General features: G+C 38.6%; 1 long non-coding RNA gene across 1 annotated transcript; it reads right to left on the bottom strand.

Annotated features, from left to right (window-relative positions):
• Positions 1-2,820: 2,820 nt before the first annotated feature.
• Positions 2,821-20,801, bottom strand: LOC142140436 (uncharacterized). The gene is made up of 2 exons (XR_012688477.1): positions 20,664-20,801; positions 2,821-2,888 (listed from the first exon to the last, which is right to left on the bottom strand). It is a non-coding gene; the product is annotated as an uncharacterized LOC142140436 (long non-coding RNA).
• Between the last annotated feature and the right edge of the window lie 4,486 nt (positions 20,802-25,287).

Raw genomic sequence — 25,287 nt, 5'->3', positions numbered from 1 at the left:
CTACTGCATCAAAGATCTCTTCAGTGTAAGACAACTCGTGACATGGGATAACAAAATGAAGATATTATATTCCATGCCATTTGAAACAACAATTAATTGCAGTGAATCTACAACCTTTGATGAATCCTACTTGGGGAAATCTCCCGCAGAGTCTGAGCTGGAGGCTCCATATCATTATTATGCTTCTTGAACAAAACAATTGAGAGAAGCCATTATTAAACTATAGTAGTTTGTAAGGATCTCAGGACCTACCATGTTTTGAGATGTAGCACAGCTGACATCTAACAATAGACAGAATGAGCAAAAATGATAAATTCTCTGAGTCAACCACCCCTATTATGTCTTCTACTGATTGTAGCTTCTGATATCATTTCTTGAAATACACCCAAATCCATTTTTTTATTTTGTTCATGAATTTGCCTTCACTCCAACATGTGGTAAGAAATTCCACAGCATAATCATCCTTACAGTACAGAACCTCTTACTATGCTGATGGTGAAACTTCTTTCTTCCATTCACAAATAAATAACCCATGTCCACTGCATAGTTATTGGTGTAATAAATGCATTAAATAAATCTTTGTATTGACCTTGGAAGTATTTATACAAGTCAGGTTACCTTTAAGGTGTCTTTTTTTTCCAGAAGTTAACAGACCTAGATTTTGTAACCTATTATTTGACCATTCCATTTCCCTTATTAGTGAGTTTGCATTTTTCTGACCCCTTTTGAGTTATTTTATATCCTGACATGCCTAAAACTGTACGCAATATTCAAGTGCTCTAACTAGTGGCAATTTGGGACTAGGTGAGGAAAATGATTATAGATCTCTTCCTGAAAGAAATTGGTTACTGCTATTCAGTCCCAATGACTTTGGAGTACATGGTGTCCAGTTGGTTTAAATTTGATCAGTGGCCACAGGAGTCCCTATGACCCACAACTGGAGATCATCATTACTGTTAATCTACCAAAACCATTCATGAAGTTGAACACATCTCCTTGAATACCAAGTGGCAAACTTTCTTATTAGGGATCCATAATATTGGCAAGTTTGGGCCCCATGGCACAATTGTTACCAATTAAGTGGCCTATCCACATTACTAGTTTAAGTAACTGATCACAAGTCATGACTAGATTGACTACTCTGTGATTATTCTATTTTTCTCTCTTTCTCCTTATTCCTATTCCATACCTCACATATTCATAATTTAAAAATCAGTACAAATAAGATGACCAACCTGATCCACCCAACATGCCTGATGTACCCACCCATTCATCACCAAGCCGTACAACCTTTTATATCAGAACAGAAATTTTTGGTCCCCAAAAATTGTAACTGTCCTACAAAACCAAGGACCATTGAAAGATATAAAATACAAACACTTATTGCATAAGTATAGCCATAAATAGTATGTGCAATATCTGCTTGGTATCTGCTTTGCATTCAGTGCATTAGCATGCACAATATATATGTCTATTTATTTTACTTTAGATATTGTTGCAAGATGCCATTTTTAAAAACAATTAAAAAAAAAGTTGAAGCTGAAACTCAGTATATTTGTTAATTTATGGTTTTATATACAAGGGCGTGGCTGTTTCTTTGCGTTGTCATTTTTTTGGTATAGTAAATGAGAAATATTGTATAATGTACTTGCAAAAGAACATAGAAAAAGTGCAGCGTCTTTTGAACATGCAGAGATTTTTTTTCCCCGATATTAACCACAACAGGGTTCTATACAAATCATAATGTATGAAAGCGGCTGCCAGAGTCCATCACCCACTTCTGGTTTTGTAGAAGAAATGAACTTGCATTAGTGTGAGACAAAAGGAGATGTGCAGGTGGAAAATGTCAACCCCTCACCTTATATAATAACTGGAAATGTTTGTCTTCATGTTTTAAAAGTGAAACTTATACACATATTCTTAGTAGTTTGTTGGGGCTGGATTAACATAGGGGCTGGTGGAGCTGGCACACCAGGCCTTTCAGAATTAGAAGCACTGTATTAAAAAAAAATAATAATTGCCGGTTTCAGAGAGTACATGGCAATGGAGGTAGGGTCAATATGGCAGACGGTACATGCAGCTCTATGACCACGGGCGGTTTCCCAATTTTAGGAAACCATTATCAAGTTGCCCATTAATAATGTTTAAAAATTTATCAGCAACCTAATTCTTACTTGCTGCATCGAAACTAGAATTCACATAGTCTCACAATGGAACAAGATCTCTTTATGTTGTAAAGCAACCAAAAAAACAGATCAGCAAAATTGCTAAAAACGAAACGGAGTTATACTATATACTATACCATAGTGTCTGGAAACCATATTTAATACACAAAAATATATTCTACCAAACACCTATCTTCAAATAATTTTATGACCTCCACAATGCTGACCACACATTCTCTCAGTGGCGGTAACACACTCCACTAGCGGTACGGCGCTGCCTCTAACAAAGGGCATGACCCTTTCAGGTCCAGATTTCTGTGGCCTGTCCTTAATCTATCACTGTATATTGTAGCAGATAATTAACTTTTTTGTCTCACAAAATTTCGCAACTACTTTGTCTACTTAGTAAATCACTTAGAAGTTGTTCATTGTATCTTGTCATGTTTGTATGAAAGTCTGAACTTATCCCACCCAAGTCATTGCCTTGCAGCAATAAACAAATTACCCGGCCAGTAACTATTTATGCTAGATCAGAGGACAACGTTTTTATCATCATTGAGTTTTCAGCACACAAAAATATGATTACTATTAGTACTAATATACTATTAGTACTAATATATACTTTGTCATGGTATAACTCAATCAGTGACAAGTACCTTTAGTTTAGTTTTGTTCATTTGCTTCTGTTCTTGTCACCAGGAGAATGGATTTCCATCAAAGGCCCTTTAAAATAAATGAAATTGCTGTTAAAACGTTATCATTTCAAATACGTTAGTAAAAAAAATCTTTGCACTGGGTAAATTTATCTGCACATGGTAAACTTGGAAATGGAAAATAATTAGGAACTTGTGGCAGCTGTATGTGTGACAGTAATTTTTCATGGGTTGTTGAAGAAAAAAACAGGATGTCTTGTGCTTTGATTACAAAATACAAAGAGTGGCTTAGCAAGACAGTACATACAGTGTATAAAAATGGATGTGTGCATGTGTGATCATGTATACTTTGGCTTTCTTGCTGTAGTTAAGAGTTATACAATAATGTATAACTCATCAGGTAAACATCCTTATTCTTATTTTGGAAAAAATACTAATACAACTATTAATACTGATTCTACATACAGTATATCAAGTAAGGTTGTATGGTATATTAATCTGAAATGTTGATTACATTTTATTAATTAATAATTTATTATATATATATAAATAAATAAATATATATATTTATTTATTATTTTATGTATTATTTGTTTTTTTATGGATAATATTTAAGGGCATATTTAAGGGGCAATGGTGCAAAGCTAGTGCAAAAGAACAACTAAATATTTGCCTTATTTATAAAGTGGTATTTGAAAAGGATTCTTTGTGAGGTTTTATATTTCAATAATACCTAATTTTCTTTGATGTTATTTGCTTTTCTATTGTACAATTGTAAAATGTGCTGCTGGTTTTGTTACAAAAATTACAACTTGTATTGGCAGCCCAGAACAACTAACATCTGCCATTAGGCTCAATAAACTGTAAGGCGGAGGATAGTTAACTGATTACAGGGGGAGAGTTGACGAAAATTTTGTGTAGTTCCATATTGTGCTACTGCTATTTAAACTCAATGAGTAGTTTTCTATATTTATAAATATTGTGACATGATAGTATTGTTGTGGATCCCGCACCATGGACTCTTTCAAAGGTTGGTCCCCTACAGAATGTCACCATGATCAGAGCATTAAAGGTAGAGATACTCACTGACCCCTGTGAACTGGTTTTGGTTTTGGATCTGGATTAGCTTCGTGTTTTGGTTTTGGCAAAACCGCCCTCGTGTGTTTTGGTTTTGGATTTTTCAGAAAAAATTCTAAAATATGCTAAACTCACATAATTTTGCTCTTTTTTTTGTTCCTACATTATTATTAACCTCAATAACACTAATTTCAAGTCATTTGCAGTCAATTTTGACCACCTCACAGGTCACAATATTATTTTCATACACTTTCGGACAAATACTGCAGCAGCGTGGCTGGATGCTAAGCGACAGAGCAATGACACAAACACACGGCAGTTCATAGCACATCTAGGACACACTGGCACACAGTAGTGGCAGTGGCAGAAAAGAAAAATAGGGATCCGCCCTCCCTCGCACCCTCCGTTGGAGCATAAAAAGGAATAAAAAAAAAAAAGCACTAAGGTACCGAGCAGGCTCGGTACTCGGATCACCTAAGTTCGGGTATATTCGGCTCTCTGGATACCGAGCCTGAGCATATCTAAATTAACAGTAGTGTCTAGACACCATATTAGGATGAGGATATTCACTTAGGAGTCCTTAAATTGACACAAAAGATCATGACAAACAGGTTTATTAGTAATAAAAGACCCCTAGCTATGAGTTTCTCAGTAGACAAAAGCTGATTTATAGGTGTAAACCAAACAGCTTGTAAGAATAAATTTTAGGCTACATCTAGGTGGATTTTTTTTAGTGTATCTGAAGTGCTTTGACATATTATATATGGTCATACTATGCCCATTCTCTTAAACAGCATTCTAAAAGGAATGTGTATAAATGGCGATTGAGCGGTTTAGTTAAAAAAAGAAACATAAGGTACAGGCATTGAAAATAGGTACTGTCTTGTCCTGGTTCTTGGATGTGGCTTGAGGAAATTATTTTTTGAAATGAAGAAAAAAGGTCTGTCTGGTTGAGTGAGTGGAATAATGCACAGTCCGCTTTAGTTTTATTAGATGCACATTTGCCTAACAGATTAACAAAGTGATCAAATTAAGACAAATGAGAAAGTATAACAAAATCTGTTTGTGATGAACTGATCTGCAGCTGTTGGATTGACAGAACATTTCTCTATATCAGGATTTTATTTCTTTTTCTTGGCAAAACGATTCACAAATATTTAATGAAAGGTTAAATAAAATGCTTAAAATACATTAATAAAAGTACAGTATTTACTTTTGCCTCAATATATTCTAAATAAGTTATATGTCACCTATATAGGTTAATTAATGTATTAATCAGTTGCGCTATTGCTAATCCCTAGGAACATAGAATATCAAGTATCTTGTTATATATGTCACTGTTAGAGCAATGCTTGTTTACCCACATAAAGCGTTCAATTGCAAAGTATGACTTTTTTCTTTATACTTATTACAAATAATTAACTAGCCACATCGCATCTAGGCACATAAATTGATAATGCAATCGACACATACAAACATTTTTACATTGTGATTGTGGCTGGTACTTAAAATAAACATATATATCCGCTGTACTGTACCAGGCATACACATACACACATGGGGCCTGATTCATTAAGGAAAGTAAAGCAAAAAAAAGGAGTAACTTTTCACCTGGGCAAAACCATGATGCGTTGGAGGGGGAGGTAAATTGAAAATGTGGGGACAGATTTATAGTTGGGGTAGGGCATGTCCTAGATTAACTTTAAATTTCAGTGTACAAATAAAGCTATCAAGTATTTGTGTGCTGCATGAAAATCAGCCAGTGCTGTGCTTGTAGTACGGAATTCTGGAGTGCCAAAAGTTAAACTTGCTCAGAGGGGAACAGATCAGTTCCTCTCTGATCAAGCATCAGCACCATGCTAAGTGCAGAGAGAGGAACTGTTATATGATCAGTTCCCCTCCAGAGTAGTAAAGTGGTGCATATGAGTGATGGAAAGTGTGAAAGACTGAATGATAAAATCAGGATGAGGGTGTTAATATAAGAATTGCTGATAAGTGGGGGTGAATAAAGATTATTGATGATGAAGGAAAAGTTCAATGAAACAAACAAGACTAATTGTGCTGTTAAAGCTTCTAAATAGAGTACCTTTGAGATGCCCAAAGCTTGAATTGGACGTTACTATGTTCTCTCCAGCCTGCCACGACTTTACTGTACATTAACTGTGTGCTTACGCCCATTCCCCTCCCCGTTCTGCCCATAAAATCATAGACTGTAATAAGGGTACTTTGTGCTCTGTGATTAATTGGATGTTGCTGCGTTCACTGGGGTATGATCCGGTTCTGGGCATGCGCAGAGCAATATTACGCAAAATATAGCACGTGTCAGTATTAACATTCCTTAATGATTCAGGCCCATAATTGCTTACTCTCTTGGAATGTCTGGCGGACTTCTGGAATATTGGGAGATCTCCCACACTCACAATACTCCCGCATCTCTGCTTTGCCTCCCATACTGCTAGAAAAGTCCACTGCTCTCCATAAACAGGGACAGGTTTTCTTGTACACTTAGTATAATATATTTTTCTCTAGAGTTTCCAATGAGATTATATTGGGAGACTTCTCCGAGAAGGTAAGCTAACCTCCAGGATCACCACTGTGATCACCGGCTTGTGTATGTGCATGTGTGATAATGCGAGTCTGGGCTACTATAGGTGCACTAGCCAGTATATGCATATATCGATGAAAAGGAAGAAGAATGAGGGTCTGACTGAAGTGGGTCAGAGCAAGGCTTGTATTCGAGTGATCCTTCATTGTTCTATTATTTATTTACTTTATTGCTTTATTAGACATGTATTTATCAAGTCCTTTCAATGCAATAAAAGATTTTGCTTTGCTCTGCTCTATTTATTTAACCAGTGATCTCAAGCAATTGTGCTCCCATTTTTCTGCATGGAAGATCTTATTATTTATCAATCAGGGTGACAGTAATTTCACTACTTAGCTGCTTAGTTACCATTGATGTTGTAAAAAATTGATAATAAAAGAAAAATAATCTTCCCTTCAGCCCTGCTACACTTACAGATCCTAGCGCCGTGCCACCCATACATCATACAGCGCACAGTGCTGTAGGTTGCACCTGGTGGTGCTGGACAGGCACTAGATGCATCCACAGTTGGGCTAGACACGCCCCTTTGTCAGAGCATGGCACGTTCCATTCAACAGGGCACCGTGCACAATCTCCCTGATATGATTTTACAAAAGTAGAGAAGTATGGCTAAACAATGACTGCTAATCTCTGATAACCTGACATACACGGTCATTGCTCATATTTTTGAATACTGTTAAAAATGGGAGTAGCTTCATGAATCAACATTTTAGTGAAAATAGTTCTGCATCAAAAACAGGTTTTAATAAAGAAGACTATTTATAATTTTATAAATTGCTCCCTATTTTCTAAAATTTCAAATAGCAAATATAGTACAGCCATAGATAAAAAAAATAATGATTGTTGTCTTTTAACACAAATACATGTATTCCTCTTGCTATATACTTTAAGAAGAGGAAAGCAGTGCTTAACATTTTAAAGAAAAATCCCATTCAAACTATGTTAAGTTATATGACAGAGTATTCCCTGGTCATTCCCCAATCCAACAATTCCCTGATTCCCTTAACAGTCCGAAGCTGTTTCTCTGCTAGAACTTCCCAATCATGCATCATAGAGGAGAGCAGCACTGTAGCTTTAGAGGTGTGAGGACCAGCTGCATTATGGTAACATCACTTTCCTGGTAACTTATATGGTAGTTTAGCTTACCACAGTAAATACCCCAAACTACATTTTAAGTATGAAATACATTTTTTTTCAATTTCCTGCACACGTCAATAGCAGGAAAGCAGTATTTCACATTATAACAGGAGGAAAACAGTATTTCTAATCATACATAATAAGCAGTGTTTCAAGCTTTAATAGGAGGAAAGCAGTTTTTCTACATTATAATAAGAATAAGCAGTATTTTGCACTGTAATAAGAGTAAGGCAGTATTTTACCTCATAATTAGAGGATATGTGTGTTTTGTATTATAATACAAGGTAAACAGTGCAGCACAAAAGGAAAACAGCTCATCAGTCTGCCCCTTGCACCCTAAAATGTACACTTGCAATGCATAGAAAATAAATACAATCCTAGCGTCCCATTACAGGCATGCATTATGTAAGACATAAATAAGTTCCACAACCAGTACTTTAAGCAGGCAGAACTAGCAGTTACTTTCTACTTTTGCCTGAATGGACATTCATTTGCCAGCAACCATTTTGCAGCTTTATTGTAGACATTTTAAAAATTCATTAAGGAAAGTAAGGCAAAAAAAGGTAAGTTTTCTCCTGGACAAACCATGTTACAATGTAAGGGGTGGAAATGAGTTTATTATTTTGCACATAAGGAAAATACTGGATGTTTTTTTCATGTAGCACAGAAATACTTGATAGATTTATTTTTACACTGAAATTTAAAGTTGATCTAGGACATGCCTTACCCCAACTATAAATCTGTCCCCACATTTTAATTTTACCTCCCCTTTCAACGCAACATGATTTTGCCCAGGTGAAAAGTTACTCCTTTTTTTTGCTTTACTTTCCTTAATGAATCAGGTCCCATGTGTGTATGTATATGCCTGGTACAGTACAGCAGGTATATATGTTTATTTTAAGTACCAGCCACAATGTAAAAATGTTTGCATGTGTCCATTGCATTATCAAACCCCAACTATAAATCTGTCCCCGCATTTTAAATTTACCTCCCCCTCCAAAGCAACATGGTTTTGCCAAGGTGCAAAGTTACTCCTTTTATTTTGCTCTACTTTACTTAATGAATCAGGCCCAATAAGTTTAAGCATTTGTTTATTTATATATATATATATATATATATATATATATATATATATATATAATTTTCTATAATACACAATTTTAGCATCTGAGGGTGATCTATTCCTGCAAGAAATTTAATCTGGATCTTGAATATAGTTACTTTGTTTTTTATAAACTATAGCAACCAAGCAAACACTTGTTTTTTTGTCTACCTTGCACTATACAGATACACTGCTGATTGGTTGCTGTGGTTCAGTGCAGATTTTACACTTGCAATGTTAGTAAACAAACCCTTATTGTTGTTTATTTTTCTGATTAAGAAAAGGTTTTACCATAGCCTGATGATGTTGTTTATGACTGAAGCTTATTGATATCTGGTTTTTTTAACATGGCATAATATCTGAATTTTATATATTGGAGCCGCATTTATTCCAATGAACCAATGTTCCCTCACTTCAATGGGTTCTGGTTTTCCTGTATCAAATTTTCTGTTGCCTTTTGATTACAACATGTAAATGTCCCAGTTTCTGTACAGTGCTAAGGGTTAAATAGTTTCCAGAGTGTGGCAACTTTGTTTTAACAAAGAAAGAAGAAACAAAATAAAGTAACAGTAGTTGTGGTTGCCTGCCAAGTTATGTGGTAATAAAGAGGGGATGTGCTTACCCCGAGTGTTATATTGTTAAACACATTGGCTTAATCATGCAGCACAGAAGTACAAGTGTCAAAACTATAGTAGTATGTGCTTTATTAATACCAACATAATACTTAGGGTAATAAGTGTATGTAGAGATCCAGGGTAGAATTCAAGCTTTCTATGAAATTGATATTTATTATGGAGCTATATAAAAATATCACATGAGAACATATATAATAACAAGTTAACCTGTGCATGATACTCATGCATTCTAGTCAAATCAAGCTACTTAAGGTCTTAAAAAGGTTCTTGTCATGCATTTGGACCTAGCCCAGGCCTCCTCAGGGGAAGAGCGTTAGTTCCCGACGCAAGCGGCCTTTTTAATGTGTGTTCATGAGGTAAAATGACCTCACGAAAATGAGTTTGAGCCCTACCAAATTTCAGCCCTTTTTGAATTTTTTTTCCCACACACACTAAGAATTTAGTAGGTCAGTGTATAACTCTGCCCAGCAGGTGGCGCTGCAACTTGTTTTGTTTTTTTTCACACACACACAGACAGACAGACGCCACTAAGCATTTATATATTAGATAGATATAGCAGCCCTGGGAATAGTGTGTAGCTATTCTTGCAGCACATGGCTAGTCAATTCGCAAGATAAATATCACAAGTATTTTCATTATAAAAGAATGCCATAACATACTGTAACATAACTGTGCAAAATAAGTCTGCAAAAAGTGTGTATGTATGTATGTATATATATATATATATATATATATATATATATATATGAGTTATGTATGCTCCATATAGTTGGCATTTTGGATATTGTGAAGTTTTAAAGTGATTTGGAGAGGAAAAGGCTAATTCACATATTACTATTGGCCTTGCAATTTCAAAATATGACCTGTCTGAGAATAGCACTGTCAAAATTATTATTGTTGAGTAATGACAAAATGTAGTTGCAGAACAACATAGTAATTGCAATTACTGTATAAAACTATCTGAAGTCACCTGTGAGATTTGTGACTATTATTACCTTTTTATGATGGTTTTGTATGACCATTGAACTCCTCAGTAACTTACTTTAATACTATCACAAACCTATAATATTCCTTGTGCCAAATACTTCCAATAAATGTGCAATATGTATATTTACCAGCATAAGAGTTTAATTATTATTATTATTATCATTTATTTGTTAGGCGCCACAAGATTTCCGCAGTGCCGCACACAGTACAAACAGTAGACTATACAGCGTGAAACAGTACAGAACAATAAACAGAAAAAACCAATACTTCAGAAACTCCAGGCAGGCTAATGCAATAAAGGCGGACCAGAAGAACAGGTATGGAGACAGGAGGGAAGAGGGCCCTGCTCATGCGAGCTTACATCCTATGGGAGGGTAAACAGAACAGGCACAATGGTTAAGGTTGTTTGTGTACATGAGAGGGGGTGAGGTATCATAACTGAAGTGTAATGTATTTTACATGTCATGGTGCAGTTGGTGAGAAGTGGGCTTAGAATAAGGTAGTGACTAATCCAGGCGCGGGCTGGCATATTTCAGCCCGGGGGGCACACAGGCGGCCGCATCACATGACACGCGATGCGGCCGCATCGCGTGTCATGTGATGCGGCCGCGGGTCAAAATCAGGTGATTTTTCAGCCCTCCTGGCCGGCCCTAACAGCGCTGAAACTGAGCAGCCCGGGGGACCGATGCTCCCCAGCCCCCCGGGCCAGCCCGCCCCTGAACTAATCACAGGGCTGCCACCAGAAATTGCAGGGCCCAGTACAAATGTGGAACAAAGGGACCTGGCTCCGCACCAGGTAATGGACCATCCTCATTGATCACATTTTCGGATTAATGTGTACCAAATATGAGGGGGTGCTTCTTTCAACATATGAGGATTCATTTAAAGAGACAAAGGTTGAACATAAGACTAAGGACTGGAGTGCTCTTATGTTCAACCTTTGTCTCTTTTAAATTAACCCAGTACAATTGTAACAGACAGGGCCCCTCTAGTTCCTTCTCTCACTCCACCCTCATTTTTAAATTATTCTCTATACCCCCATTCTATACAGTCACCTCCCCATCCCTGGTTCCATCTAACCCTTCCAGTAACTTACCTCTCTGCATCTTCTTGCTGTCTCCTTTGGCTCCTCTCTATTGACATCTCTGCGATGATATTAATTATATGACATCCGCAATGCTGCAGGGAGCCTCTGCCTTGTTGCAGCTCTCTGTCTGGGAGCCAGACACCTGGGAGGCCGGGACTGGAGCAAATGGCAGCAGCTGTGGGGCCCCAACATCTTGGGAGTGGAGATAGACATGCTGCCTACAATGGGGCCCATTGCCACATCCTTAATTACACACAAAGGTCTTTCTCCACACCACCTCTCACATCTCAGGAGCAGCTGCTGCCTAGAAATGGCACCGCTACCTCCTTTAATTCACTGTGCAGGCCCCCTCCACTAATAAATTTATTTGGGCTCAGGGCTGGTTGGGCTCCATTTTGCTGTTGGGCCCCATAATGCTGTACTCTCTGTACCTCCTCTTATGGCAGCCCTGACTAATCATTACATATGGATGCTTTTCATTGATTGAGGGATGGGTGCTGTGTAGTGTTTGAGGCACTACAGCATAAGTTTGTAGGTTTGCGGATGTAAGGACTGTTGGGATTTCTAATATACATGAGATGTGTTGTAATGGTCAGACAGACATAACTGTGTGAAGAAAGTGTGGGCGTTTAGAAGTGTGCGTAAGTTTATTACTAATGACATTGTTGGACTTCCTGTAATATGAGGGGTTTGTGCTATTTGTAAGATAATTAGAGTAGAGTGCCCAGGCCATTCTACGAATTCTGAAGTATCGGGATCTTCATGTAATATGTGGAGTTTAGTGTTTCTGCTGCACCATGATTCACTGCCAGACTGTCACTGTACAGTACACTGAAATTTAGTCTCGTGAATGAGATTAAGTTTTGCTGTCACTGGCTGAGAGCCACCGCGTCACCACAGGACAGGAAAATAGAGTGATCACAATAATGCAGACAGCGGGCCTGAAAACGTGGGAGGAGAAATGTACCGTAGGAATGGGCTTAGAGCAGATATGTGCTATAAGTGAGGGGTTTGGAGTAAGAAATTTGCTGGAGGCAAGAATGGGATGGCGCATTGCATGTCCCCTTGTAACATGGCCACCACCCCTACGTGATATGTCCATATCCCTTCTAGAGGCACTCCCCCCCCACCCCACCCACTTTGCAGCACATATATTTCTATCTACATGGAGACTTTCGCACTGTTGGCATAACTGAATAAATAGGATCTTCTCTGAATAAATTGTACATATTTTTCCTTTTCAGCAGTTAACATTTTGTTTTGGCCCATTCCAATGAGTACAATCTCCCAATGTGGCCCTCAGACATAAAATATTGAACACCCCTGATTTATAGAGTGAAGGACAACACAAGGTGTGGGCTTTAGAGCTTAATGCATTGATCGCATGGTCAGGTTCCCCTGAAGACCCCCTCCCTGCACTAATCCTATCAACAGGTCCCTTGGTCTGATATTCTTGCCAGGCCCCCTGCACCAATACCATTGCCAACCCCTATGTCTCGTCTTGAACAGATTACATTGCCAGTTTGCCACCCATTGCATTGAGTGTGTGTGGGAATATGAGGCTTATAGCTGGCCTGTAAAATAAATTATTACTCTCCCTAGAAACTATGAACATTGAGATGCCTGTTTTATCTCATGTTGATGACATGAATGGTCAGAAAGGTGGTGGCGCTCAACAGCAAACCTAGCACATAAATTTTGCAGTAAAACATGTCATTTGGAGTTTCGGCGATATAATCTTCAAGGTTCAATTTTGTTTGACCATTTCTCACAATGCTATTTCGTACCACATTTGTAAAATTGCGGTTTGCAGAAATGATAGTTTAAGAACAGAGCTGGGACGACAATGGTTAATGTATTCTGCTGTGTGTGGTGTGGTTGGGGTAGGATGGGGAACACTTAAGGCCGAGTTCTTCTGGCGTAACATGCAGAATTGTGTGGGCAAAATGCAGAATGAGGCGAATATTCAGCTGAAACTTTGTCTATCTTTACTAGCAAACTATTATTTGAAGAATTGCGGTGACAGAACTGCCTATTCTCCATGAAATACTAACACTAAGAAATAACTAGTGGCAACAATGAAGCATTTAGTTCTGGTGTATTTCCAGAGTGCCCACAACATTATCTCAGTGACTACATCTCATGCTACATAATAAGAAAATGAGACCGTGAGATTTGCCTGCTGTCATTGGCCCTGACTATTTATCTGAACAGTTCTTCGAGCAACAATTCTCAGTCATTTGGGTGTTTTATCATTTAGAACACAGATAAAGATTAGTATATAACAAACTAATACCACATTATTAGAAATTATTATCTTAATATTGCAAAAACCATTGTATAAAATCTTCAATAGTTTTCCATTTTATAGAATTAATAGCTTTTAAAAGAAGGCCATTACAAATGAAACTAGCTTAATGAACCTTATGTACTTAAAATTAAGGCAGTCTGAAAATAAGGGGTAGGAAATAAAAGATTGAGGGCACTTTCATGCTTTATTTATTTGTTGGTTCACTAAAATTGCTATGTTTGTTTTCCATCATTTTTATATACAGTACAATGTTCAAAAACAGATTCATTTGGATTTAAAGGGAACATTTTTTTTTAGATATTTTCCAAATTTGACTTCCTTGTCAAAAAGCCTAATTTGCAGGGCTATAAGTGCTACCACTGACCTACCCTCTTCCCATGCACAAAAAACAATCCCATCCAGTCACTATATACCAGCTCTCTGAATCAGCAATTGTAGGAGAAGTGTGTGACAACAATCAGCTGTGCTTCCTATTTGCAAGGCGTTGACTGGCAGAGTGAGCAGAAGTATCTCTCATATTTCTTTTACTGGTCACTGCTCTGGGGTAAATTCAATGACTGAAGGAGAAAGAGCAGGTGATTAGTGTCACACTTGCAATTGGTGAACACACTGACTGGGAAGGAACAGGTGGTGGGGGGGAGCACAAGTAAACTGGGGGCCAGGAGGCACCATGAGAATATCATCTCTACCATCCAGGGAGCACAGAGAGAACTGTGGAGAAGGGGGTAGAGAACAGTGGAGAGAGGATGGGAAGGGGAGAGGACCAGGGGTGGGGTGCATGAGCTGAAGGCAGTGGTGGATTAATACAGGTTAATAGAAAGGTATGCCCGCAATGGATATTGAACAGGGACCCATATTTGAAAAGGTCGGCTCTGCCAACAGATTACAGTTTATTGCATTGAGCAATACACTCTGGCTAAGTTTACATGTAGAGTCCTTATTTCCATGAGAGATAGATGGCAATAATTTGGGATAATATGTCAGGGAATTTAGACTGTAAGCTCCAATGGTGCAGGGACTGATGTGAATGAGTTTTCTGTACAGCGCTGTGCATTTAGTGGCGCTATGCAAATAAATGGTGATGATGATGATATTGGCAAAATTGTTCCATGAACGGTTCCCTGTAGCAATTTCAGCTTCATCTGCAGGTTAAACATAATTGACTGATATAAGTCAGATATGAAATGAGTCAGAAAGAATTTAATGACCTAAGTAGTCTTGTTGAAACAAGCTAATAAATATGCTCAAAAAGTCAGATCCTAAGGTAGGACGATTTGTAGAGGAAAGACAGCGGGATTTGAGTCCAAAAGCAAGAAACAATAATTAGTGGGCATTCTTTTATGTAAGGTAAGGCAGGGCAGAGTTAATATATTCCATGACTAGTTCAAAAATGTGGTAAACCTAACCTAAGTATGTACAACATAGGTGTACATAAGTTAGCGAATGTATTTAACAATGTAATTTTGTTAAACACATACTCTTTAGTGGTTTTCTTTTTAGCAGAGCAGACAATTTTATTTGACGTAGAGGATATGTGACACTTGAAAAGATTTGTGGAGCTTTTCACCCAGTTCAGATAAAAAAAATTGTAAACTGTTTAAAAACATGTTTACATGATGGGTAACATGTCAGAGCTGATTTCTAATGCACTGGAACAGCAACAACTTATACAATTTATTAGTGAAATTACCTATTGTGACATCGTATGCATACAGTCCACCATCACTCTTTACATTAATTCATAAAACATACTGTCTGTAAAGCATACAAACCTGATAATCATTTTCTATATACTAACGTAACACTTGTATGCATTTTATATACTGCTGGTTTCTACAAAACTAGAATAAAAGCTTCTGCAGTATGAATATCTAACAGGCACTTCAAAAATTAAGAGAAATTCATTTGCTGGTATAGATTTTTTCATTTTTCTTCATTGCAAAGTACAATGGGGGGAACTCCATATCGGCCAATAGTTCCCATAATCAGTGTCTAAAAAAGTGACCATGGCCTGTGGTTTGCCATGATTTGGGCAGACCGACAGTGTCAGATTAAGGGCCACAGGGACCTGGAGCTGAAAAATGTGATAGGCCTATTGCTAGCACTGGAATGGGTGTGGCCATACAGGAAGGCTGTGGTCAGCAATGTGAAGGTTGTGGCTATCACCTAACAAATTTTTCCACCTAAATCTCCCTTCCCTCTTCCTTAGATGATGCCCAGAGAGTGTAAATAGTCCACCCCTGTCGCTCAAGCAGTTACAAGCACCTGACTGAGCAGGACAGCAACAACTGTCCCCCAAAGATGGGACTGTCCCACTGGCACGAAATTTAAATTAAAAACTACACGTATTGTTTGTTCTACAAATAAATTAGGCTCTGCATATAAAACACATAGATTGTATGATGCAAATAAACTAGGTTCTTCATATAAAACAAATATTTCCCTGCAAACATACAAAAAAATGTGTATATAAATTCAACCACATATTTCTCTGCCACTACATTTTGGGCCATCCTATGGGATGCTAAACTGTAACACCATAAATCCTATTTATTTCTGTTAGGAACCCCTCCAGCCGGCACAACACAACCCGGAATCTACTCGGCCAATCAGGTGTTCACTGGAGCCCCTGATGGTGGGGACAGACTGGGCCGCAGACTGACAGAGGGTCATGAAGTGTGTACCGGCTGGGGAGAACCCAGGCAAGCGGAGTGAGGTCCACGCAGAAGTCAAGGGCCGGCAACAGACAACAGTATCGGTAAACAAGCTGAGGTCAGGGGTCACAGGCAGATAGCAGAAACGGTAAACAGGCCGGAGATCAGGGTCACAGGAAACACAAGCGAAGTCCAATTCAAAAGCCAAGGGTCATACACGGGAAATCAGTAGCAGTATCAGGATACAGGAACAGGAACAAGCAGGTCAGCAGACTGGAGCACAGAAGCTATAACCGGCAATGAGGCAGCAGACCTCATTGCCTTAAATACACAGATGGGCCAATCAGAGCTTGCCTGCACCCCTGAGGACTAATCAGCAATCTGGCTCCAGACCAATCAGGGCTAGACCCCGTCAGACACCCACCGTTGCAGGCTAATACCTGTAACTACAGCCCTGCATTAATTAGCCCACATGCTTGCCTGCGCACGCGCCCAGCAGTTCTCCTTTGCTGGGACGCGGAGCTCTCACTCTCTCTCAGCGTCCCGACCGTTGTCTAGGCAACGGCCGGGACGAGCCCCCGGAAGTGACGTCCCGGTCGTCATAGCGATGGCCGGGGCGGAGGTAAGGAGGTCGCGGCGGCTGGGCACCGCCGCGGCTTGTAACAATTTCAAAGGACTATAACATGTGGTTAAAGCTTACTACTCTTTAGAGGTGAAGGTGAGGCCCATTGCTCTGCTTTTAAAACACATATTTCCCTGCAAAAAGAGAGCATAGGGTAATTCACCCTCAGTTCCTTTTGTCCCACCTCCTCTCTTTGCTCTTGTCTCATTCCTAGTTTTTCTGATACTAATGTAATTATACTTTCCTCCTACCTCCCATGCTGCCTCTATCCTTTTATTACATTATTCCATCTCTCCCATATCTTTCAATCGCCACTCCATATCTTTCCAATTCCCTTCCCATTGTTACATATCCCCCTCATATCATTAAATTGCCATCTTATATCCTGCAATCTTCTTTATAATAACATCTAATTCTATCCAGTGGTCAAAATGAAAATTTAGAAGTGAAGATATGGAAAATGTAATGTACGTGTATGGCATTTGATAGTTTTACAAGGAAGGCAGTAGGAGATGTGGCGGTATGGCATACCACCGTATACACCCTACTTCGACCACTGATTCCATCATTCCCTTACTGCCCATATCACCTGATCTCCCATGGTTACATTCAACCCCCACCTGTATAGTTCCATCCTCATCTCATAATGTTCCATGTGCTTCTATCTCATGTCAGCCCCTCTTTCCCTATATCATCATCATCATCAGTCCATCTAATTAACCTATCCAGCATCTTTTCAGACTACTGGAGGAAACTGAAGAATCCAGAGGGAACTCATGCAAACACAGACAAAGATACAAACCCCACACAGAACAAACTGGTACCCAGGTGCTGTCTATCAGTAATCATAGCCACTGTGCCACCATGCTGCAAAAACCATTCCATCTCCCACATATTACTTCACATTCCCTGTGTCATTCCCTCTATCTCCTATACTATGAAAGGGCCCATTTATTAAACTATTTTTCTAAAAAGCATAAAGAAACTGTTGTTTCTACGTGAATTTGTCAAATGTAGGAAACCTTAGGCATTCATCAAAGGTCTAACGCAAACCAAAGTACAACTAAATAATAGGCTAATAGTCCTCTACGGAAACGGTGATCCTGTCCAATTAAATTTAGCTTTTCAGAGCTTGTCTCTATAGCTAATGCCCTCTGAATATGGGATTTGCAGCAGTTAGCTTTGTAAAGATTTATCAGACAATATAGAGGGAACTTGTATGATCCTTCTATCCTACCTATCCAGAGTGGTTGCATGAGCTAACCATCGGTCAGGCATGCGCAACTGGGACAGCCGGGACAGAACCTGGAAGTGGAGCCTTTTGCTCCATAATTCCAATTCTTATCGCTACAATTAGAAATAACACTCTACGGGCAATATATACAATCTCTAAATCTCTTTATCTAGTTTCTTTGTTGTTTATGTATTTGCAAAATGTTATGTATTATCTTAATAGTGTATTAAACACAATAATCTACTTATTAAGTTATTTTAATACATTAACAAAATTTTTATAAAAAATATAACAGCAACCAACAATAACAATACATATATTACAATCATAACAACCAGTAATAATAGTATAAATGTTATAATCTTATCATTGTAACCAATGATGATAAGATATATTTTATAATTCTACCATAGAGACCAGTGAAAATAATACAAATCTTATAATCTTATCAAATGAACTAGTGATCATTACACATACTTTATAAACCTATCATAGCAACCAGTTTCTTCGTTGAACACATTTTATTGATCAGCCTTTCGTTATATTCCAACTTAAAGAGATATTTCTTGCATTGTGAGACTATATAAAATTCTGGTTGTGACACAGCAGTACTGAATTATGGTATTGTTTGATTGTTATATCTTACTAATGGGGCACATTTTAACTAATAATTCTAATTCTAACAAAGACTTTTAAAAAAGGATAAAAAATACATATTTTCAATGCTTTTAAAGAATATTTTACGCAATATTCACAAAATCATCAGTTAAAAAGGGTGCTACTTCGACCTGTTTTTCCAGAGTGAATTTCTAACCTTACACATGTTGGTAATACATTAACTCTTTGTGAATTCAAATTTTAAGAAGAAATTGTTAAAACATTTGTTAAACACATGTAAAATAATTCTGTTACTCTATGTTATTGTTCAATTTTGTACACTTTCCTTGAAGATATATAATGCTGTTTCAGTGGTGTGCATAATCGTGTGGCAGCCATTGAAAGGGTATCCCTCTCCTTGATTACACAAACTACCATAAACATGTGTATACAAATTGTGTATGCTATTAGAGATCAATAATGTAACCACACTTGCCTACATTTTTCACCTTCCCATTTAGGAGGTCCAAGGGACAAGTGCTGGGAGGTGGCAACGCAATTTGCATCATCACAGCTCCATCCCTCGCTGGGCAACAATGCAGTTCTCACCCTCGTGCAAGTCCACGCCCACTTCAGAAGAAAGTGCATCAGGGTGTGGGAGGGTGGTTTCTTCCGGGAGTTAGAGAGGGCACCCTGAAAGTCAGGAGCCTCCCAGACTTTCCGGGAGACTAGGCAAGTATGAATCTAAATTTAAGAATTATTATCTATACGAGTAAGGTAGAAACGACTAGACTGTTGCATCAACATAATATATTTTATTAGATGAATGCCCTACCCTTTGCTGTACCCCACACCCTGCTACCTGAGACATTTTCAATTTGCTACAAGATAAGCCAACCTAAGCGCAGGGTGTTTTTTAATCCTCTGCACAATGTTTGTATTGTACTGAGAATGCCTTGTTAGTGCTTTCTTTTCTAGTTGTCTCTCTTCTTGAGAGACATTCATACTTTTGCCCTAAATATCCGTAACCCAATTTCAATCTCTATATCAGTCTATTTTATAACATTATATAGGTTAATATCGACATGCCCCTGTGTTTGGTTTTCAGTGCCTGTTTCCTAGTGTCTGCATACTCTTAGTGCATTATCATAAGTGTGTATCTGCTGTAAATTTCTGAATGTTTTTTCTCATGCATAACTTTCTAGATTTAAAACCAAATGGACCTATAAGATGTATTATAAAAAAGAACCACTTTTTATTGTATTAACAATCAGACAATAACAATTCTTGCTGATATTTTGGATACACATTATTATAAACAGCTACAAACACTACAAAACAAAATAGCATATACAGGCTAGATGCTAGTAAATATGTACAAGACAAACTGACCATTTTTAGAGACTCAGAAGAGGTACAAAGAGGGAAAGGGATTATTAGGACCAAAAGACAGACCATTGAGTTCATTGCTGATGTGTGTAGTGGCAATGCAAACCCAAATCTACTTTTACTATACAAAACATATTAACATTTTGGTTGTTTAAATTAAAAACTGAATGAACACCCACAGGCTGTTAAAACAGTAAAGAAAATAGCACATCAGTACTGAAAGCAAAGCATACAAATAACAAACTTCAGCAATCAACTTACAAAAATGCTTTGTTTAGCAAAATATGAAAAGATTCATGTACGAGATAAGATATCGGTAAATGAGGAAATCAAACCTTAAACAAAATAGAAATACTAGAAAATAACAATAAAACTATTCAGAAAAAATTAACATTAGTTAATGCTTACCCACTCTGTAAGTCACTCGGTTCTCAGACAGTATTGTCATCTCACCATCAAGTGAGAGGAAAAAATATCTTAAAGAAGACAGGAAATGAAATTAGTTTTTGCAATTGAACTTTTTCTCGACTATACTGGCTGAAGAGGCGGGGAATACCTAACTGAACTCTTTTGTGTTTAGCCACATTTCTTATACTACAGTTTTGATTCTGCAACACTTAATCTGTTGCACCACAAGGCACTTTAGCCTCCAGTAGCAGTTAGTGTGTAATAACACTAAAGGACAAACTATGTGCATAAAAAGCCAGTTTTTGGGGAATTCAGAAAGAGAATTTTGCACAACAAAATACACTGGCATCATGAGCTGTGGATTAATAAAAGGCAGTATGTGAAAAAATATACATAGAAATGCCAAAAATAGACTGACATTGGCAGTTTAGGTTACACCAAACTCATCACGCTTATTAGCCTTTGTATCATAAAGAATTGTTTTTGCATTCTAGTCAGACTTTTTCTTTTTACACACACATCTCACTGTTTTCATCATCATCATAACCATTTACTTATATAGCGCCACTGATTCCGCCACACTGCACAGAGAACTCACTCACATCAGTCCCTGCCCCATTGGAGCTTACAGTCTAACTTCCCTAACATACATACACACAGACAGACAGGCAGACAGAGAGGGACTAGGGTCAATTTTGATAGCAGCCAATTAACTTACTAGCATGTTTTTGGAGTGTGGGAGGAAACCGGAGCACCAGGAGGACCCACGCAAACGCGGGGAGAACATACAAGCTCCACACAGATAAGGCCATGGTCGGGAATTGAACTCATTTTGACCCCAGCGCTGTGAGGCAGAATTACTAACCACTTAGCCACCATGCTGCCTTTTGTCCTTTTGGATCCCCCTATTTATTATGGAGAAATTTGTTTTTGCTCTCACACTGAGACTATTGAAAATCAGTACAGGGAACCTTTACATAGGCACTGCTCAGTTTACAGATGAAGCTTTTAATGGCATGTTGGAAAATCCATAAAGGCCCGTTTCTAGGGCAGCCAAAACTGAAGGATGACAAGTCAACTACTCTCAGATAGTGTTCAGTACATGTGAAGGCGACTTCTTGCAGCACATAGAAGGAGTGGTTTTGAACTGAAAGAAGTGTTAATTAAAATAAGAGAAAAGTAACACCTGCACATGGCAAGCTTGTATTTTATTATTTTTTTAAGCAGTGGCGTTCAGGGAAATGTGTCCAGTTTGGAAGAGGGCAGTTTAGAAAAGAAGGTGATTGGCAGAAAAGTGATCCATGAAGCTAGGCATAAGTGAAGCTTTTGTCCGTATTTAATTAAATAGCGTTTCTAATGTTTACGAGTTTTGAGAAATTTAAAAAAATGGAGCATTGAAGTTGATGGAAGCACAAGACGCAGAGGAGAATTGGCATGGCCATTTGCACTTTGCAGGAGGACTTGAATTTTTTTTCACCAGTACAGAGCTTCGTCCTATTCTATTTATAGGAGACATGCAGTGTCGGACTGGGACATGAAGGGCCCACCGAGGCACTGCAACACAAGAGGGGGTGTGGCCAGCCATCATAGAGGCGAGACCAGACACTAGAGGGGGAGAGGTCAGCCCACGAAGGACAGCTAGCACCATAGTGTAGTATATAATGAATGCAGTGTGTATATAAAGAATACACAGTATTGATCTGCCCCTTAGATTGGGGAGAACAATCACCAAAAATTAGGATTGTCCCACTAGACTCAGAACATTTGACAGACTGTTCTACCTGTTCTTGTCACTTTTACCACCTGTGGCTGCTGGTTTCTTTAGTTGCGGCTCATCTTGGCTGGATCCTGGAATGTTGGGGGCCCTATTTGGAAAAAAAATGGGTACATTTAGAAAATTCCAACCAGCCCCGGCATTAAATCAATAGGACCCAGAATTAATACATAGGCCTTCCTCCAACCCCAACATTAAAGTAATAGTATTCCCATTTAATAAATAAACCTATTTCCCACCCTCCAGACAGCCCCAACAATATATTAATAGCATTTACGTATAATAAATATACCTATTTCCCGCAACCATCACTGCCATTAAATAATTCATATTCATATTTAATAAATAGACCTCATGCTCCTCAAACTCAGCCCTGCATTCAATTAATAGCAACCAAACCACCCTATCTTAAATTAATAGTCCCCACTATAAAATTAAAGTACCCCACCATCACCCTACAAACAAAATAGCACTCATTAGTTAGCCACCACCTACCACACACACATTACATTGCCACAAGCCCGCTGTGCCATCACACACTCGCATTACTGTGCCCCTTCATCACCATGCTGTGCCTCCTTATAATCACACTGTGCCCTCCATGCTGCTCTTGCTCCCCCCTTTTCCTGGCACCCCTTCATCACCCTGTGCCATGCTGCTTTGGCCCTCCTTCACATTCTGTCATGCTGCTTTGGCCCTCCTTCACACTTTGCCATGCTGTTTTGGCCCCCCTTAACTCTCTGCCATGCTGCTTTGGCCCCCCTTCACACTCTGCCATGCTGCTTTGGCCCCCCCTTCAAACTCTGCCATGCTGCTTTGGCCCCACTTCACACTCTGCCATGCTGCTTTGGCCCCACTTCACTCTCTGCCATGCTGCCTTTGCACCTTCTCACTTTCTGCCATGCTGTCTTTGCCCCTTCTCACTCTCTGCCATGCTGCCTTTGCCCCTTCACTCACTGCCATGCTGTCTGTGCTCCTCCTTCACTCTCTGCCTTGCTGCATTTACTCCCTCTTGCTTCCGTTCTCCGTTAGATGGTGATTCAACGTTTGTGTGGAAAAACATAAAACCTGTCTACTTTTTTCCTTTGTTGTCTTCTTTGGCTCTCAATGCAGCACATGTATGCCCAACTGCTTAAAACGCATGATTCTCCTTGGCAGCTCAGATTTTTTACCACTTTTTTAGATTGAGTCCATCTTTCACCTATAATGGGACACTACTATCAAAATTAGCAAACACTACTAAATAACCTAATTTCCTATATAGGTCAGTGGTCTTTTGCAGTCAAATCATAATTTATGGGTCCAAGCACAAATCATGCACTTGGGCCCATAATTTTTTTTGCCTAAGAACACAGCCATGAATAAACAATGGTACCAAAACATCCTTCAAGAGCAACTTCTCCCAACCATCCAAGAACAGTTTGGTGACAAACAATACCTTTTCCACCATTATGGAGCACCTCACCATAACACAAATGTGATAACTAAGTGACTCGGGGATCAAAACATGAAAATTTTGGGTCCATGACCAGGAAACTCCCCAGACCTTAATCCCATTGAGAACTTGTGGTCAGTCCTCAAGAGGTGGGTGGACAAACAAACAAAAACCCACAAACTCCAAGCATTGACTAGGCAAGAATGGGCGGCCATCAGTCAGTATGTGGCCCAGAAGTTGATTGACAGCATGCCAGGACGAATTGCAGAGGTTTTCAAAAAGAACGGTCAACACTGCAAATATTGACTCTTTGCATAAACTTAATGTAATTGTCAATTAATGCCTTTGACATTTATGAAATGCTTGTAATTTTACTTCAGTATACCATAGCAACATCTGACATGAAGGTCTAAAAACACTGAAGCAACAAACTTTGTGAAAACCAATACTTGTGTCATTCTCAAAACTTTTGCCCATAACTGTAGACAAGAATCCCAAGAAGCTTGAAGGGATGTAGGAGTTCAAAGATTGTAATCTGAGAGACAGTTTGGGTCAGAATTTTTGTTTTCAGAATAGGAGTAATCACCACATGCTTTAATAATGATAGAAAAATACTAGTGGAGTGAGAGATAGATAACATATTTTATTTAAGGCTGGGATGAGTACAGCAGACAGGGAACATCTGATTTGAGAGGCTATAGGGTCAAGCTGACAGGTAGTAGAATATAAAGAGATGACAGTAGATACATCATCTTCATTTATGGAATCATATGTAGAGAAGTGCCAGATGGTGCAGGAATTGAGCTGGTTATTTATTCAGACAAGAAATTACAATTTCCTGTTGGATCTAATAGTTTTGGCCTTGAAGCATGAAGCATTGGTCATGGATTGTATTTGGAGGGATTGATTTGGGAGACTTTATAAGAGATTTAAATTGATTAAAAATGAGCTTGGAGCTAGAAGTCTGAGCAGAGATGAGATTAAAATCATGTTTATTTGGAAGTGTACAGAGCATTTTATTAGGAATGGTAGATAGCATTATATTTGAGGAAATCTTTAAAAGTATGATATTGTTCTACTTTGTAAGAACATTTTGAATGCATCATGTTTCTTTAATGTGCCACAGCTAAGATTTATGCTGATGCTAAGAGTAAAGAGTAGCTGGAGCCACTTAATCAAGGGCAGTTGCTAGGGTTTAGTTAAGATGTATTTCTGCCAGATCAGGAGATGCTGGTCAGTGCAGGCCTGATGTTTCTATGGGGGGTTGATGCCCCCTCATCAAAGATACAAACCTCCTTGTAGAAAAGATCTGGCGTTCATTCTGAATGCTCTGGACTGTGAGTCCTATGCAAATGAACATTATTACGTCTGCTGTGGTGGCAGCTTTCACTTGTTTTTGCAGTTGAGCAGACTGT

This window comes from Mixophyes fleayi, chromosome 2 (genome assembly GCF_038048845.1).
Source record: "Mixophyes fleayi isolate aMixFle1 chromosome 2, aMixFle1.hap1, whole genome shotgun sequence".
Lineage (NCBI taxonomy): Eukaryota > Metazoa > Chordata > Amphibia > Anura > Limnodynastidae > Mixophyes > Mixophyes fleayi.
The sequence above is the reverse complement of the archived record's forward strand: the minus strand, read 5'-3'. Positions and strand labels throughout refer to the sequence as shown.